Raw genomic sequence first — 15,552 nt, forward strand, 5'->3', positions numbered from 1 at the left:
CAAGGGCTAACGTCTACGATTTTTTCAAGTTTAGCTGGACCAAAGGACAATGGGGCAGGGAAAATCTGAGGAAGGGGAGTTTCTGAATGGCCTGTAGACTCAGGTTTAGGCTGATAAGTTTATCAAACTGTGCCGGCTGCCAACTGTCAGCTTGGAGAAAGCAGCCAAGCCCGGGAAGGAAAACAGCTCCTGGGCACATGATAGAAGCCTGTGAATGTGTTATCAAGGTTCTGGTGGGGTATGAGAGAGAGAGAGAGAGAGACAGAGAGAGAGAGAGAGAGAGAGAGAGAGAGAGAAACACATAGACACAGAGAACACTTTCCAACTTCTTCATGCAAACAGCAGATAGACTGGCAGGAAGAGGCAGAGCCAAGTTCCTTTGCATGTTTCCCACTCTCCATTTCCCACTTCTCTGTATATACTGCAGAAATGAACTCCAAGCCATCCTCTGCCTTCATTCTCAATCTAATTGGCACTGTTGGGGCCCAGTGCAAATGTCCTGACTGTTTTTATCTCTTCCATTAGTCTTAGTTATAGATTGCATCTATTGAAAATGCCCCCATACCATTGAGACCTGAGAGGCAGGAACTCCTCAAAATGTCAAAGAAAAGAAGTCATCCAGACACAGAAGTCATCTAGATGAGGTCTATTTCATCCTAGCCAATATCAGCCAAAATGGGGATGAGCTGTGTGTGCGCGTGCATGTGTGTGTGTGGGGGGGTGAAAGATGGGGTTTCTGTCCTCTTCTTAAAAAGGTGATCACATCAAATTACTAGACTCTTTTCCTCATTGTCTTACAATCCTTATTAGCATCAAGACCTCTTCATTATGCTACTTCTTAGCTCAGTAACCTTGAGTAAATCACTTTTTTTTTCTCTTCTGCAAAATAAACAAGGGGCTGGACTAGACGATCTTTAAGATGTCCAGTTCTAAATTCTATAACCCTATGACCTTTTTCATGCGCATCCTAAAGACCTTAGATATGAGGGTTTTCTGAGCCCTTTTCAGGGTTGCTCATCCACCTTTGGTGTCCACCATGATCAAACTCTCACTTGGAGCTCCAAAGAGTTGTAGCAGGCACAGCTGCCATACCCCAGTAAAACCATCTCAGCAGACTGGCTAAACCAGGTTAAGGGTAACTGATATATCTCAAACCTCTGAGTTAGGAGGATGTCTACCCCAAGTAAAGACTTTCCCTGTCGGAATGGGTAGATAAGAATTTGTTTCAGTTGCCATGAAAATGGCCAAAGCAGGTGTTGTGGAGCACTTAGAGCTAGCTTGGTCAGACATCTAAGACACCAAGGTCATCAAATGCACCCCAGGACATCATCAGGTGTCTTGACTTCTGTCCTGCTGCTGGACTTCTAAGTCTCTGCAAGAGTGAGTCTAACAACTTTGTGCAACTCTGACTCACTTAAATTCAATTTACTCACAAGTCATACATGTATGTATGTGTTTATACATGGCATTTCAATGAAACATATACATTATGTGAACTTTGACAATGCAATTACACACAATGATTTTATACTATTGTATAATAAAGCCACCAGTTGGCTTTAGTCAGAATTTTAATTGATTGTGATATGAACTAATTGTAGGACACACCCCTAGAGAAGTCACCTTACCTATCTGAGCTTAAGTTCCTTCATCTGTAAAATACGGAAAAGATTATTTGCATGCACTTACCTACTTGGGGGCAGAGGGGTAAGTAAAGCACTTGGTAATGCTTACCGTACTAGTTATAGGAATCTGAACTATTATTCAATTTAATTCAACAAACATTTCTTAAGTGCCCACTGTGTGCCAGGAACAGGGGATACAGAAATAAAAATAAAAGTTTTTCTCCTGATCCAAAAGTGTGGCTTGCTAAGGAAATAAGTATAGACAAAGTAATTACAAGATCTAGTGGGTGTTAATAATTGCAAAGAATAAGAAAAGCTTTATTAAACTTTTACTATAAGCTGGACACAGTGCTTGGATACTGTACTAGCCAGGCACCACTTGGAATACAGATAGTCCCTGCCCTCAGGGAAGCAAACTACTGCAAGACAATATATTTACAAAAGCTGAAAAGGAAAAGGAGAATGGCAGAGGGGGAAATGCATGGTAGAGAATGGTAGGATACAAGTAACACAGAGAAGAACGAAAATATTACTGATATCCTCCTTAAAATGGAAGAACCAATCAATCAGAGGAGGAGGCCACAGGGATAGAGGGTACTTCCAGTGTGAGAAACCAAGTGGTAGAGTGAACTTCCAGGGTGAAGAGATTTCTGTGCAGCCTGGAGAGGAAGAAAAGTCTTTATATATAGGAGTGGGTACCTGAGCTATGCCTTGAAGGAATCTGGAAATTCTGTAAGGCACAGAGAAATAGAGAATAAATTTCAGATGAGTGGGATATTTCTACAGAAACTCAGCGGTGGGAAGTGTTATACATTGTAAAGGAAACAGCAGGCCAGTTGGATATGAGAGTTCTTGAAAAGGGTTAATTTGTAATAAGATTTTAAAGGCAGATGGAAGCCATATTTTGGAGGGGATTAAATACTAGGTTGAGGATTACAAGGGGAATGTATTTGGAATATTGTTAAGTAAGTGACATTCAAAATGTCAAAACTGTATCTGATAGTTGAATAACACAACTAGATTTTAAAGACCCAAAGGCAAATATTATTGAGGTACAAAGATATCAGAAGCATGGTTTTGAAGTTAAACCAATAAAACCTGTAACTATATTAAAATAGCATAGTTAAGTAACACAAATTGTCCTGATACTTATTACCTGGAAAACAGGACTTCCATTTCAATAGACATGGCAGGTGCCTTCCATGTGCAGCACACTGTGGTGAGTGCTGAGGGATTTACTTCAATTTTCTGATGAATCTGTGAGCTCCTACAGTGGTGATTGGAGGTAGTACTCTCTCCACAGATTCCTATTGCAAATCCTCCAGACCTCTTTCATTGCCATTCTGACCTGTGTCTTCCTATAAGCCCTTCATAGAGATCTACCAACATGCTGAAAGATTTTCTCTGCTTCTTTTGCTATGTTATGGGTATCAGTGCAGCACTGAGGCTGTTCATCCATGATCCCTCATTCTTTCTAGATGACCAGTCCACCTCCTTTTCCAGTCTTGCATGTCCTACATGGGGGAGATAAAACAACTAAATACAGAGTGCAGAAACAACTGTACATGTCAGTCTGTAGTAAGCAGTTCCAAAATAAAAATGCATTGAAGAGAGGGAACTAGTCAATGCATGAGGGCATACAGGAAGACACAGAATCTAATACACTGTGGCCAGAGATCTAAACTTGAAAACCATTCCAATGTTATTGAGAATTTTGCAATAAAGATCATTAAATTAATTATCTTTTGACCCACAGTTAATGAAGCAATAAAAAAAACTTTAAAATGTTTAATTTTATATTTTGTTTTAGGTCCTTTTCATTTCCAAATATATCCTTCATCTATTCCTTACTCAGTAACACATCCATTAGATCATAAGTTCCTCAAGAGCAGGGAAGACTTTTTTTGTCTTTCTTTCTATTCCCAGTGTTTAACTTTGTGCCTAGTATAGAGTAAACACTTCATACATGCTAGTCAACTGGCTGATATTCCTTGAAAGAAAGAATTAAAGAGCAAGGCAGCAAAATTAACTAACACAACTATGGATTCTGACAACACATGTGACATACCACCCTCCTTGTCCCACCTCCAAAAAGCAGAGTGGGAGGCACATTTTTGCATTTCATCTAAGTTTCAATAAGCATTTATAAAGCACCTATCATAGGTGCTTTATAAATGCTTTTTGTGTGCCAGGCACATAATAGTTCCTGCTAGGTCCTGGGAGCAAATACAAAAATGAGGTAGTCTCTTTCCTTAAAAAGCTTACATTGAGTAGAATTGTGAATTGGTTTAACCATTTGGGAAAACTATTTGGAATTAGGCAAGGGAAGTGACTAAAATATTCATAGCCTTGGAGCCAGAGACTCCATTTTGGCATATACCCCAATGAAGTCAATGACAAAAAGAAAGGCCCCATTCACACCAAAACACTTCCTAGCACATTTTTTGGGTAGCAAAGTAGACGCCCATCAATTAGGAAGCTGCAAAACAAAGTGTGATACATAAATGCAATGGGGTTACTCTGTTCTAAGAAACAGTGAGCATGATGGATTTGAAGAAGCCTGGAAAGACTTATGTGAACTGATGTAACACTGGTATAATGGAACCAGGAAACCAGCATACATGACTACAACATGACCTTGAGTCCTAAGAAGAGATATGAGAAGACACCTCCACCAATTCCTTTTTAGAAATGTGTGTGAGTGTGTCCATAATTTAGACTACTGAATATAATGTCAGACTTTAAAAAAATGTTGTAGAACTTTTTCCCCTTTCATTTTTCTATTATTATAAGTGATGATTCTCTTGGAATGGGGAGGAATTACAGTGGGATTTGTAGGTGATATAAAAATGAATGATATCAATAAAATTTAATTTTTTTTAAAAAGGAAGTTTATATTCTACTAGAAAGATGTAATACACTTACAGCTAAGTACAGATAAAATGCAGAAAAATTAATGCCCAGTGATGGGGAAGGGTACTAAAAACTGGAGGAATTGAAAAAAGTCCCTTGAAGTCTACATATAGCCCAAGGAGGTCAAAGATGGAATAAAAGGTCCTATTCACGCTCAAAATATTTATAGTTGTAATTTTGTGATAGCAAAACATTGAGGGGGAGAAATTTCTAAAGTGTTCACTGATTGGGGAATAGCTGAATAAGTTATGGTACAGTAATGAAAAGGAATATTATGGTACCATAAAAATAATGACAATAAGGAATTCAAAAAAGCATAGGGATGTGTCTGTATTTGTTTCCCCAGTGCTGAGCACAGTGGCTGGCACAGAGTAGGTATCTAGTAAATACTTCTTGCTTGACTGAAGTGATGCAAAGTAACGAAAGCAGAACCAAGAGGTTACTATGCATGTCTCTTCCATTAGATTGTGCAATCTTATACCTTACATCTCTTAGTCCCTTCAAGAAGAGGAACTATCTTTTGACTTTCTTTGTGTCCCCAGCACATAACACAGTTCCTGGCACATAGTAGAGGCAAATGTTTATTGACTCACATGGCTGCGATGATGTAAATGAAAAACAAACCAACACCAGAAGGCAGCTAAACTCAATCCAGTGTAATGACTAATCTTGGTTTGGGAGCACAGATAGGAAATATATTTCCCTCCTCTTGGTAAGGAGTTGGGGGACTACAGATGTGGAATGGTACATAGGTTTTTTAGATGTGGTTAAAAGGCTTACTTAATCTTTTCTTTGTTTCAAGGGAGGGCTCAGTGTGGGTAACCTTGGGAAATGGGGAAAAACAAAGGGTATCATGAAGCAGTAAAACTTTGAAAAGATGTATATAAGCTGACAATGAGTGTTTGAAACATTTCTGTCCTGAAGCTGGTGTTACCTGCTGGGTTTAGCAACATAACTTCAGTTATGTTAAGCATAGTGTTTATCAGAATGTATGCACATCTTATCAAAACACCCATAGAAACAGCATGGAAAGAGGGCAGGATTTGGAATCATATGACTTTGGTCCAAATCCTGACTCTGCTCCTTATAATCTGCATGACCTGGGCAAGTTTTTAATCTCCTCGGATCTCAGTTTCCTCATCTATAAAAGGAGGGTGTTGGATTACATCTTCAAGGCCCCTTCCAGGTCTAAACCTATGATCCCATGAACCTAGTTGGGAGAGGGAATTGTATACAAACAATTGACAGAACCAAGAGATAGATATTTCCTGCATCCTAGCTGGTTTTGACAAATGCCCAGATAAGTGATTGAGAAAGGCTAGGAATCCTGGTCTTAATGAGTGCCCTACTCTAGGCAAAATAGAAGGGGTAGTAGTAGAGGTAAGGGTAGGGGTGGGGATTGAGCCATCAACCCTCTGACAGCTGTCACCACAGTCTTTCCAAGCTGGAACTTTGAACTATTTATGTGAGCTGTGACTTTAGACTTCCTCCCAGATCATTTAAAAATAAAGAGGGTTATCATACTCTTCAGGCTCCTCTATATTAGGAACTCTGACATGATTTCTAGGGGAGGACTAAGCTAAAAGTTTTTTCCCTAAAGAGGCCAGAACTTATCTCTCAGCTCAGTTGGGGAGCAGGAAGGGAAGAGACCATGGTGGGCAGCTCTTCCTGACCCAGGGGCCTCCTTTTGGACTGGTGAGGGGGAAGTGGTCACTGACTCAGGGCATCAATCACCCCCCCTTCCCCCATGAGCTGTGGTTGCCCACCCTACTCTGGTGGGATTGGAAATCAGTCAGGCAAAAAGACAGCTTGGGGAAGCATATGGCAGGACTGACTTGTCTATTCTGTTCCCAAGTTATGTCCTTTGTAGGGAACTCTAAGAGGTAAGAATGAAAATAAGAGTGAGCATTCTGAGGGACTTGTGAATAGGTGGAGGAAACTGAAAGAGAGAAGCAGTATAGGCAGTGCCAGGGCTTCTGAAAATCCATATCTTCCATACACATACACCACCCCCATATACTCTTGGAAGAAGTGACGGAACTAGGAATCATAAAGAATTGGGAGGTGGAAGTGGAGAGTTGTGATCATGGTATGAGAATATTCTGGTGACATTCTAAACCAAGGAGGTCTTTCTTTCTGGAGAATAGAAGGGAACACTTTCTGGGTTTATGAAGACGCTGACCACCGATGGATTTATTCCCATGATATTTATCAAGTAAATAGATTCCAGCTTTATTAGCTGTTGGAGAGGGGTAGGAGAAGATCCTCTATAATCAAATCAATGTACAGTGAAAAGAATGAAAGACCAGGAGTCAGGAGACCTGGGTTTAGTTCTAGCTCTTTAACTAGAGGTGTGAGCTAACACAAGTAATCTCCCCTCTCCTGGCCTCAATTCTTCTATCTGTAAAATTAGGGATTTGAATAAGGTTATCTTGGATAAAAACCTTGGATCCAGAGTTCTTCCATGTCTGATATTCTGTGTTCTGTTTCTTTTCATTCTATTTTCAAAGGTCCCTTCTATCTTTGACATTAAAAGTCAAAATCACCATCCTCCCAGTTATCTAGTCTAGAAATCTAGGCCTTGAAACTTTGAAATATTCTCTGACCCTCCATATCCAATCTGTTTCTAATGATTTTACCTTGGAAACATTGCTTATATGCACCCCTTTATCTCCATGGACACTGCTAACACTGGTTCAGGACCTCATCACCTCACAGTTGGATCATTTACAATAACCTTTTGGTTGGCCTCCTTGACACATCTTCCACTTCAGTCTATCTTCCATCCATCTGCCAAATTGATTTTCTTAAAGTGCAGTTCTGACCATGTTATCTCCTGCCCCCCAATTCAATAAACTCCAGCAGCTCCCCATTACCTCCAGGATCAAATAGGAAATCTGATGGGCTTTTAAAGCCCTTTATAACGTGGTTCCTTCTTTCCTTTCTGGTTTTCTTATACTTTACTCCCTCCCAAATACTCTTCAATCTAGTGAAACTGGCCTCCTTGCTGTTATTTAGCATGCAACATTCTGTTTCCTGATTTTGAGCATTTTTACAGGCAGTCTCCCTCCCAGCCTGGAATTCTCTCCTTCCTCATCTCTCTTTGTGGCTTCCTTCAGGTCTCACCTAGAGGCCTACCTTACAGCACCTGGTATTCCCAGGAGGTCTCCCATCCAAGTGCTAACCAGGCCTGACCCTGCTTAGCTTCTGAGATCAGACAAGATTGGGTGCGTTCAGGGTGGTATGGCTGTTAGGTGGTGCAGTGGATAGAGCACCAGTGCAGGAGTAAGGAGGACCTGAGTTCAAATCCTATCTCAGACATTTGACACTCACTAGCTGTTTGACCTTGGGCAAGTCACTTAACCCCAATTGCCTCATCCTGGGTCACCTCCAGTCATCCTGATGAATATCTGGTCAGTGGATTCAGATGGCTCTGGAGGAGAAGTGAGGCTGGTGACCTGCACAGCCCTCCCTCACTCAAAACAAAATCAAGTGCAAGTCTTGTCATTATTTCTCTGATGGCATGGTCTTCTTTGGCAACGAAGGACAAACACACAGAGGCCTACGTTCTGCTAGAAATCTTTCCCAGTCTTTTGAATTTTAGTGACTTTCCTATGAAATTATGTCCAATTTATTCTGTATGTATCTTGTTTGCACATAGTTATTTGCAGATTGCCTCCCTCCTTAGACTGTGATATAAGATTTTGAGAACATAGTATAGGTTTTTTGTTTATTTTTTGCCTTTCTTAGTAACTTCAGAGCTGAGCACAAGGCCTTGATACTTAATAAATGCTTGTTGACTTGACCAAATCTTAATGTTCCTGCCAGCTCAACATTCTATATCCTGAGGTCACTTTCAGCTCTGATATTCTGTGTACTGAGGTTCCTTCAATATTTGGCATTCTAAGTTCTAAGGTTCCTTCCAGCTCTGACATTCTCTGGGCCATGTGTGGCCCTCTAGGTCCTCAAGTCAGGCCCTAGGGCCTGACTTGAGGACTTAAAGGGGCACTTGGCCTAGGCTGCAAGTTCCCTCCCCCCTTTGCAGACTGTCAGCACAAATCAAGTCTCAGCTGTGAAGACCATTTCTGACCTCTACCATGACAATACAGTTTTCCCCAGCCACCACTCAAGCTCCTGCCTTAGCAATTCTATCTAGGGAGGACTGGCACCATGAACTTAAAAGTTAAAGACAAATTTGCAGAAGTTGTTACTGATACAGTGGAAAGAGGGCTAGATTTGGGGTCAGAGATTCTGGGCTCTCCTCCTGGCTTTGCTGATTACTACCTGGAATCACTTTGCTAATTACCATCCATATCTTAGACAAGTCACCTTGCTTCTCTAGGTTCTAAGTTCTCATTCATAAAATGAGGGGGTTGGACCAGATGACCTCTCAGATCTCTTCTAGCTGTAGTCTATCATCTTTTGATCTTTATGGACATGTTACCCTTTTAATGACGGCTGATGGACAGGAGAGCAGCTCCCTACCCTGCTCCCTCCTTCTCCCTCATCTTCCAGATCCAGCTTGGGTTGTGGTCAGGAGAGTCCCATCGGTGACTTGACAGTTGAGCACTTCCTACAGGCTTACCCTGCCAGGTACCTTATCAGTTTCTTAGTTTTCATCCACCCTGGCTGGGTGGCCTGATCAGTGAGAAGAAAAACACTAAAAAGCCTGGACTTGCTATTTAAGGGGCTAGGCAATCCTAGCTGAAAACCCAAGCCAGGTCGGAGTTTCTTTCATAAGCCTGTCTTTAGAGACCTTTGTGCATGGACTCAGATAGGCTTTATCACTGCCCCACAGCTGTCTCTGTCCTGTCCAACACCTCCTACCACCATCTCCTCCTAAATGATTCAGCAAATCTCTTTCCCCTCCTCCTTCCTCCCGGGAGAGAAGAACAAGGGTGGAAAAAAATCACAATGTCAGATTACAAACCCTCAGCTGAAGGAGCAGACCCTTCTAGAGGAAAGAAAAGAATTCTACCTGCCCTTGGGTGCCCACAGGCATTCAAAAGCCCAGCCAGCCAGCAGCAGCAGCTCAGGTCTGAGGCAGAGAAGGCCCGGCAAGGAGGAAGTAGGGCCTAGAAGGAAGATATGTTCCTTTACCCAGGACCTGAAGACTGGCTGCAAAGCTGAGAGATCTGTGCAGCAAAGCTAGCTAAGGACAAAGAGGAACCATCTGAATTAGGCTTGGTGTTGCCCTCCAGCCCCAGGCCAAAAAGGGAGAGTATGAAGGGTGGGGTTCCCCTCTCAGAAGGCATCTGGGGTCCAGGCAGATAGAAACTGGGCAGTAAATGGATTCTCACCTTAACTCATTAGAACACAACTCTCGAATATCCTAAGCCTGTTCTCCCAAAGCATCTCAATAAACAGATGAGGCTGCTGAGGTACAGTCATTCCTGGGACAGCATAAAGCAAGGTTGTCCAGCAAGTTTAGAAGCCCATTGTCTGGAAAGAATCATGGGAAGAGAGTTCCTAAGGAACTAGGATGGTTTAGGGGAAGTCAGGGCTGCAACCCTTCCCTACCTCCCCCAAATAATTGTGCTAGCTATTTGCTTGAAGAGACAATGTGTTTCACAATTAATGGAGACCAGGAAACCCTTCTAGAGAAGGGTTTCTCGGTGGAAAGGTTCTGGAGGCTTTTCTAGCAGAAATAGGTCTCATAGAGAAGGCCTGTTTTTTTAACTATGTGATTGGTTCCCTCTCCATAGTTGAGACAGGTATGATTTTAGCCCAGACCTTGGGTTCTGAAGTGGTCTCAGGCCAATTTCATTGTTGGGATTTCCTCTTTTAAACACAGCAAAGTTTCTGGAACTTTGGGCGATTGGTCACAATATCACAAACCCCACTGCCTCAGAAAACAACAACAAAACACAAACTAAACAAAACAAAAAAATGTAAAAAGTTAAGTTGATCTGTGAGGTAAATTCCAGATTAGCCACTTCAGGATTCTCTCCCAAGTCATTCTTCCCAGGAAACCATCGTGAAGTTTAAAGTAGAACTAAATTAAGTCAATGTCAATGGAACAAATATATGTATAGGTACTGTGGGGCAGGGGGAAGATATAATGACAAATTAGAGATGGTATTTAGCACAGTGATGAACAGTATTTAGTAAAGGTTGGCAGAATTAATGAAGGAAGGTTTCTGCCCTGCTGGAACTCACAGCCCAAGTTGGGGAGACAACTAATACCCCAAAAGATTAGTACTACATAACTGGACATTCTTACTTTGCTACTAATTTGTGATGTGATCTTGGACCCTTCATTTCCCTGCTTTGGGCCTTCATTTTCCAGACTGTACAATGAAGGAAGGAGTTTTCTCTCAATAATTTTTTTTCCAATTACATGTAAAGATAGTTTTCAACATTCACTTTTATAAGACTTTGAGTTCCAATTCTTTTCTCCCTCCCTTTCTGCCTTCCCACCTCCCAAAGAGAGCAAGCAACCTGATATAGGTTATATATGTACAATCATATTAAACATATTCTCACATTAGTCCTGTTGTGAAAGAAAATCAGAACAAAAGTGAAAACCACAAGAAAGAAAAAAAATGAAAATTGTTTGCTTTGATCTGTATTCAGACTCCATAGTTCTTTCTCTGAATGTGGATAGCCTTTTCTATCATGAGTCTTTTCCAATTGTCTTAGATCATTGTATTGCTGAGAAGAATTGAATTTATCATAGTTGATCGCGCAATGTTGCTATTACTGTGTACACCATTCTCCTGGTTCTGCTTGCTTCATTCGGTATCATCTCAGGTAAGTCTTTCCAGGTTTTTCTGAAGTCCATCTGCTCATCATTTCTTATAGCACAACAGTATTCCATTACATTCACATACTACAACTTGTTCAGACATTCCCAACTGATGGGCATCCCCTCAATTTCCAATTCTTTGCCACCACAAAAAGAAGTGCTATAAATATTTTTGCATAGGTGGATCTTTTTCCATTTTTATGATCTCCTTGCGTATACACAGTTTTATAGCCCTTTGGACATAATGGAATCAATATTTCTAAGGCTTTTTTTAACTCGAAGATTTTATCATTTATTTCTTTTGAAGTTTTACAAGCACTGCAAACAAGAAGGAAGAAGAGACTACCAAATTATGGAATCACAGTAAGGGAAAGAACATCAAGAAATCATCTAGTCCAACTCCAACCTCAGGGCACTTCTCCTTCTACACCATACCTCACAACAGGCCATCCAGACTTCCCCAGAGAGGGAGCCCACTTGCTTCCAAGGTTGCTCATTTCACTTTTGTACAGTTTGAATAGCTTAATATGGTCTTCTCCTAGTTCTACCCTTTGGAGACTCAAGCAGAGTCAATCTAATCCTTTTCTCTATAACACAATCCTTCAGTACTTGAAGACAGCCACCATGCCCTACCTCCAAATTTTTCCTTCTCTTTTGCTTTAGAGTCCTTTTTTCCTACTCATTGTGGTGCAAGCACCCTCCAAACCTACAGTCATAAAAGGGCAAGTCTTAGAGGGGGCCTTTCAGGAAATGAAAACCTTTCCCAGTTTCCCATCCCACCTCAGCCCCAAGTACCCAGTTGATGTGGAGGCTGGGCAGAAGGGAACTAAGAAATGAGGGTGCAGAAGTAGATTCTCCACTGCACAGTATCCTCCCATTTCACCTTGTCCTTTCTGTGCTGACTCTACTACCTTCTACAAATAAGTAATGACAGCATTGACTATGGAGGATTGGAGACTGGCAGAAAGATACTTAGAGAGCATTTTCTCTAGTTGTCCCCCCGTGCCTGTAATGCTCTCCTTCATTTCCTCTGTTGACTTCCTTGAAATTTCAACTAAAATCCTAAAATTCTATTTTCCAAAGGATGACTTTCCCAGCCCCCTCTTAATTCTAGTGCCTTCCTTCTCTTTTCTATTTATCCCCTATATATCTTGTCTGTCCCCTAAAGATTGTGAGCTCCTTAAGGGCAAGTACTGTCTGCCTCTTTTTGTATTCCCAGAGCTTAGCACAGTGCCTGGAACATAGTAGGTGCTTAATAAATATTCATTAACTATATTATATTATATTACTGTTAGTGGACTGGTGGAAAACAAGTCGAAGTCAGTTGCTTTGGCCAATCAGCTGCAGCTTGAGGAGTCCAAGACCTAGCTCTGAGGAAATCTCGGGAAAAGAGATCTCTTAGGCCAGAGGCGCCCTTAGAGTAGTGGGCAGAGCGAGGGATCTGGTTCCCATTTCTGTGCTTCTTTTGGATTTCTGAGGTTCTTTACAGCTCCAAATGCTGCGAGGGCCAGAGTGGTGGTGGTGGTGGTGGTGGTGGTGGTGGTGGTGGTGGTGGTGGTGGTGGTGGTGGTGGTGATGATGATGGTGGTGGTGGTGATGGGGGGTTGCGGTGAGGTGAGGGATAGAGAATCCGAGCACAGTTATCTAAGCTCTCAATCAGATCAAAGGCAAGACCTTTGATAAAATATTGACTTGATTCCTTTAAAAGCAGTGACTTCTCTGGATAGATTTAAAAAGCAAAGTAAAATATGCATTTTTGGATTGAGCCAAAGCAGGAAATTGTTTTGTGTGACAATGTTATTTGTTATCAGGGCTTGGTGGGTCTTTGATTCCCCCAGGGAAAGGGTAGTAGGGTATAGGAGAATAAGGATGGTGTAGCAAAGACACAAATGAAAGAAAAGGGGATCGCAGACCCATTCCCCGCCCCCTCCCCCCCCTTTTAGAGATAGAGAAGTGAATTGAAGGAAGGCCAGAAAGGACAGACAAGAACAGCAACTTTGAAAGCTATAAGTTTAATTTTTTTTTGCATACTTAAAAAATAAGAGCTAGCCATCCATAATAGCGATCCGCAATTTCATATACAGTTCTCTTTTTCTATTCTACTATGTATATGGAAATGCCTAGTTTATTTGGTGCTTGTTAAAATCAGGATAAAAACAAGCAAACTTTTATTTTCTAAATAGCGTCTCTGTCATTTCCATAAGTGATCCGATTCGATAAATTGCGCTCTTGAAGAAGCTGAACTTCCCTCCACCTCAGGGAACTTTTAAAGGCAAGGCTGAGTGAGTACTAGAATCCCTGAGTTCTCCATGGTTCTGTCTTATTGCCTCCCCGTTATGCTCCGCGGCTGGAGTTGGACTCTTGAAGCTGCCCAACAGCTCCGATTTACCGGCATTCTGCTTTGGATCTAGGGTTACTCTCATCTGTTCCAGACTCCGACTCGAGACTGGGGAGGCTGCAGCTCGCGAGTAGCCTCCAGGGTAGGCTCAACCCAGGATGGAGTTGTCTTGAAAGTCAGTGATTTGTTGCAAGAATCAACAATTTTCGCTTCTTGGGAAAACAAATTGGGAAGGTGGAAGCGGGCAGTGGGGAAGGAGAGTCTGATTAGACAAGGTGTAGGATGCAGAAGTCCCAAACTCAATCTCAGGTTCTCTCTAGGCTATCCCCGGGCCCTCTGTCTCTCCACAAGGAGAAGGCAGGACTTAGGTAAAGGGCGAGAGAGCAGCGCCCCTTAGCGTTTGCCCCTCCAGTCTTTCGGGTAGTCCCTGTCAGGTCTCAGCTCATCCCTGCACTCGGCAAGAGCCTTCATGTATGCCGGGGGTGTGTAGGGGGCAGGGGCAGGAGGCGCCGTACGTGTTTTTGTGTGTTCATGCGTAAGTGTACCTGTATGGGAGGAAGCATTTGTTCGAGGATGAAGGGGGTGGAGGGGGAGGTTGTGTGTGTAGTGTATATACACTTGTGTGCTAAACTTTCTGTGCACGTGTGTAGGAGAATTGTGTACGTGTGTGGCGCTTATATCTGTGAAATGTGTGTGCACACGCGAGCGTGTGTGTGTTGGTTGAAAAGATGGGGAGGTGTGACGCTGCGAAGGGAAAGAGCAAAGTACGGTGACTTAACCACTTCCTTTTTTCAACAACTTTTCCCTTGTGAACTTCGGAGCTCCCAGGGCTACGCGCGGATTCTGGGGACTGCGACTGCGTATCTGAGAGGTCCCCAGTTTTTCTGGGGAGGGGGGTTGTTTGCGTAGGGTAACGGACTGGAGATTATGCTATTTTACGGGTCCGTGTGTTGGGAGAAATCCTTGCTTCTTTAGTACCCTATTCCCCTGTCTCTACGGGTGCTTGGGCGTGGTCTCAGCCTTGGGTAGAAGAAATTAACTCTATCCGTTGGGTTTGGGGATGGGGGAAATACAGCTCCGAATTCATTGATATCTTGCTTTTCTTATTGTGCTTTTCTAAAATCAACCCTTCAACTAGGCTATACAGGAGATGGATAAAACAAATCCAATGTGTGTATATATTTCCCCATCTTCCTACAGAACTCAGATCATACTTTGCCCCTCTGGTGCCCTTTGGCACTCCATTCAATGTATTAGGATTGTTTATTGCTTATCTTCCTAGGAGAAACTGTGAGCTCCACCCTGTACTATTCATCTTTGTTTCCACCTCTGGGCTCGACACAGTACAATGCTCAATAACTACTTGTTCAACTGAATTGTTGAACTCCTGGATATCTGTTTGGCGCTCTCTCTGTATGACTATAGGAAGCTCCATGGTGCTATGAGCTCCTTCATGCTCTTTGCAAGAGATCACAGGAAGGGAAGATGTCAGTAATTATTCTGTTCAAGGGAGTCTTTATGAAGAAAGTGGAGCTTGATTTCGGTAGGACAGTATGTGAGTCGGAGAGGTAGCGCTTACCCACCAGAGAGGGGGCAAACATTTTGAGCAAAAGGACAGAGATGGAATTCTACATGCCACATTCAGAGGACAGTAAATCGTTACCATTTTGTCTGGAGCAGTCCTTGAGTGGAAGAAGTAAGTTTGGAAAAGAAGACATGTGTGATTCAAGTATTCTCCATGAAGCTATTTGATGAACTCATTTGTGATTCCTTTACATTTCAAAAAAATCATCATCAATAGAGTTTAGAAAGTTTTGTATGCCAGGTTAATGAGGGCAGATATTGACCTGTTGGGTAGTTGGGAACCACAGAAGATTTTTGAGCCCCAAAGTAGAATCATGAAATCAGCATTTTAGGAAACCTTAAGA

At 42.2% G+C, this 15,552-nt stretch overlaps 1 pseudogene; it reads right to left on the minus strand.

Moving 5' to 3' along the window:
- Positions 1-7,674: 7,674 nt before the first annotated feature.
- Positions 7,675-7,793, minus strand: LOC140521843 (5S ribosomal RNA; annotated as a pseudogene).
- Positions 7,794-15,552: the final 7,759 nt, after the last annotated feature.

Source organism: Notamacropus eugenii, chromosome 1, assembly GCF_028372415.1.
Source record: "Notamacropus eugenii isolate mMacEug1 chromosome 1, mMacEug1.pri_v2, whole genome shotgun sequence".
Taxonomy (NCBI): Eukaryota; Metazoa; Chordata; class Mammalia; order Diprotodontia; family Macropodidae; genus Notamacropus; species Notamacropus eugenii.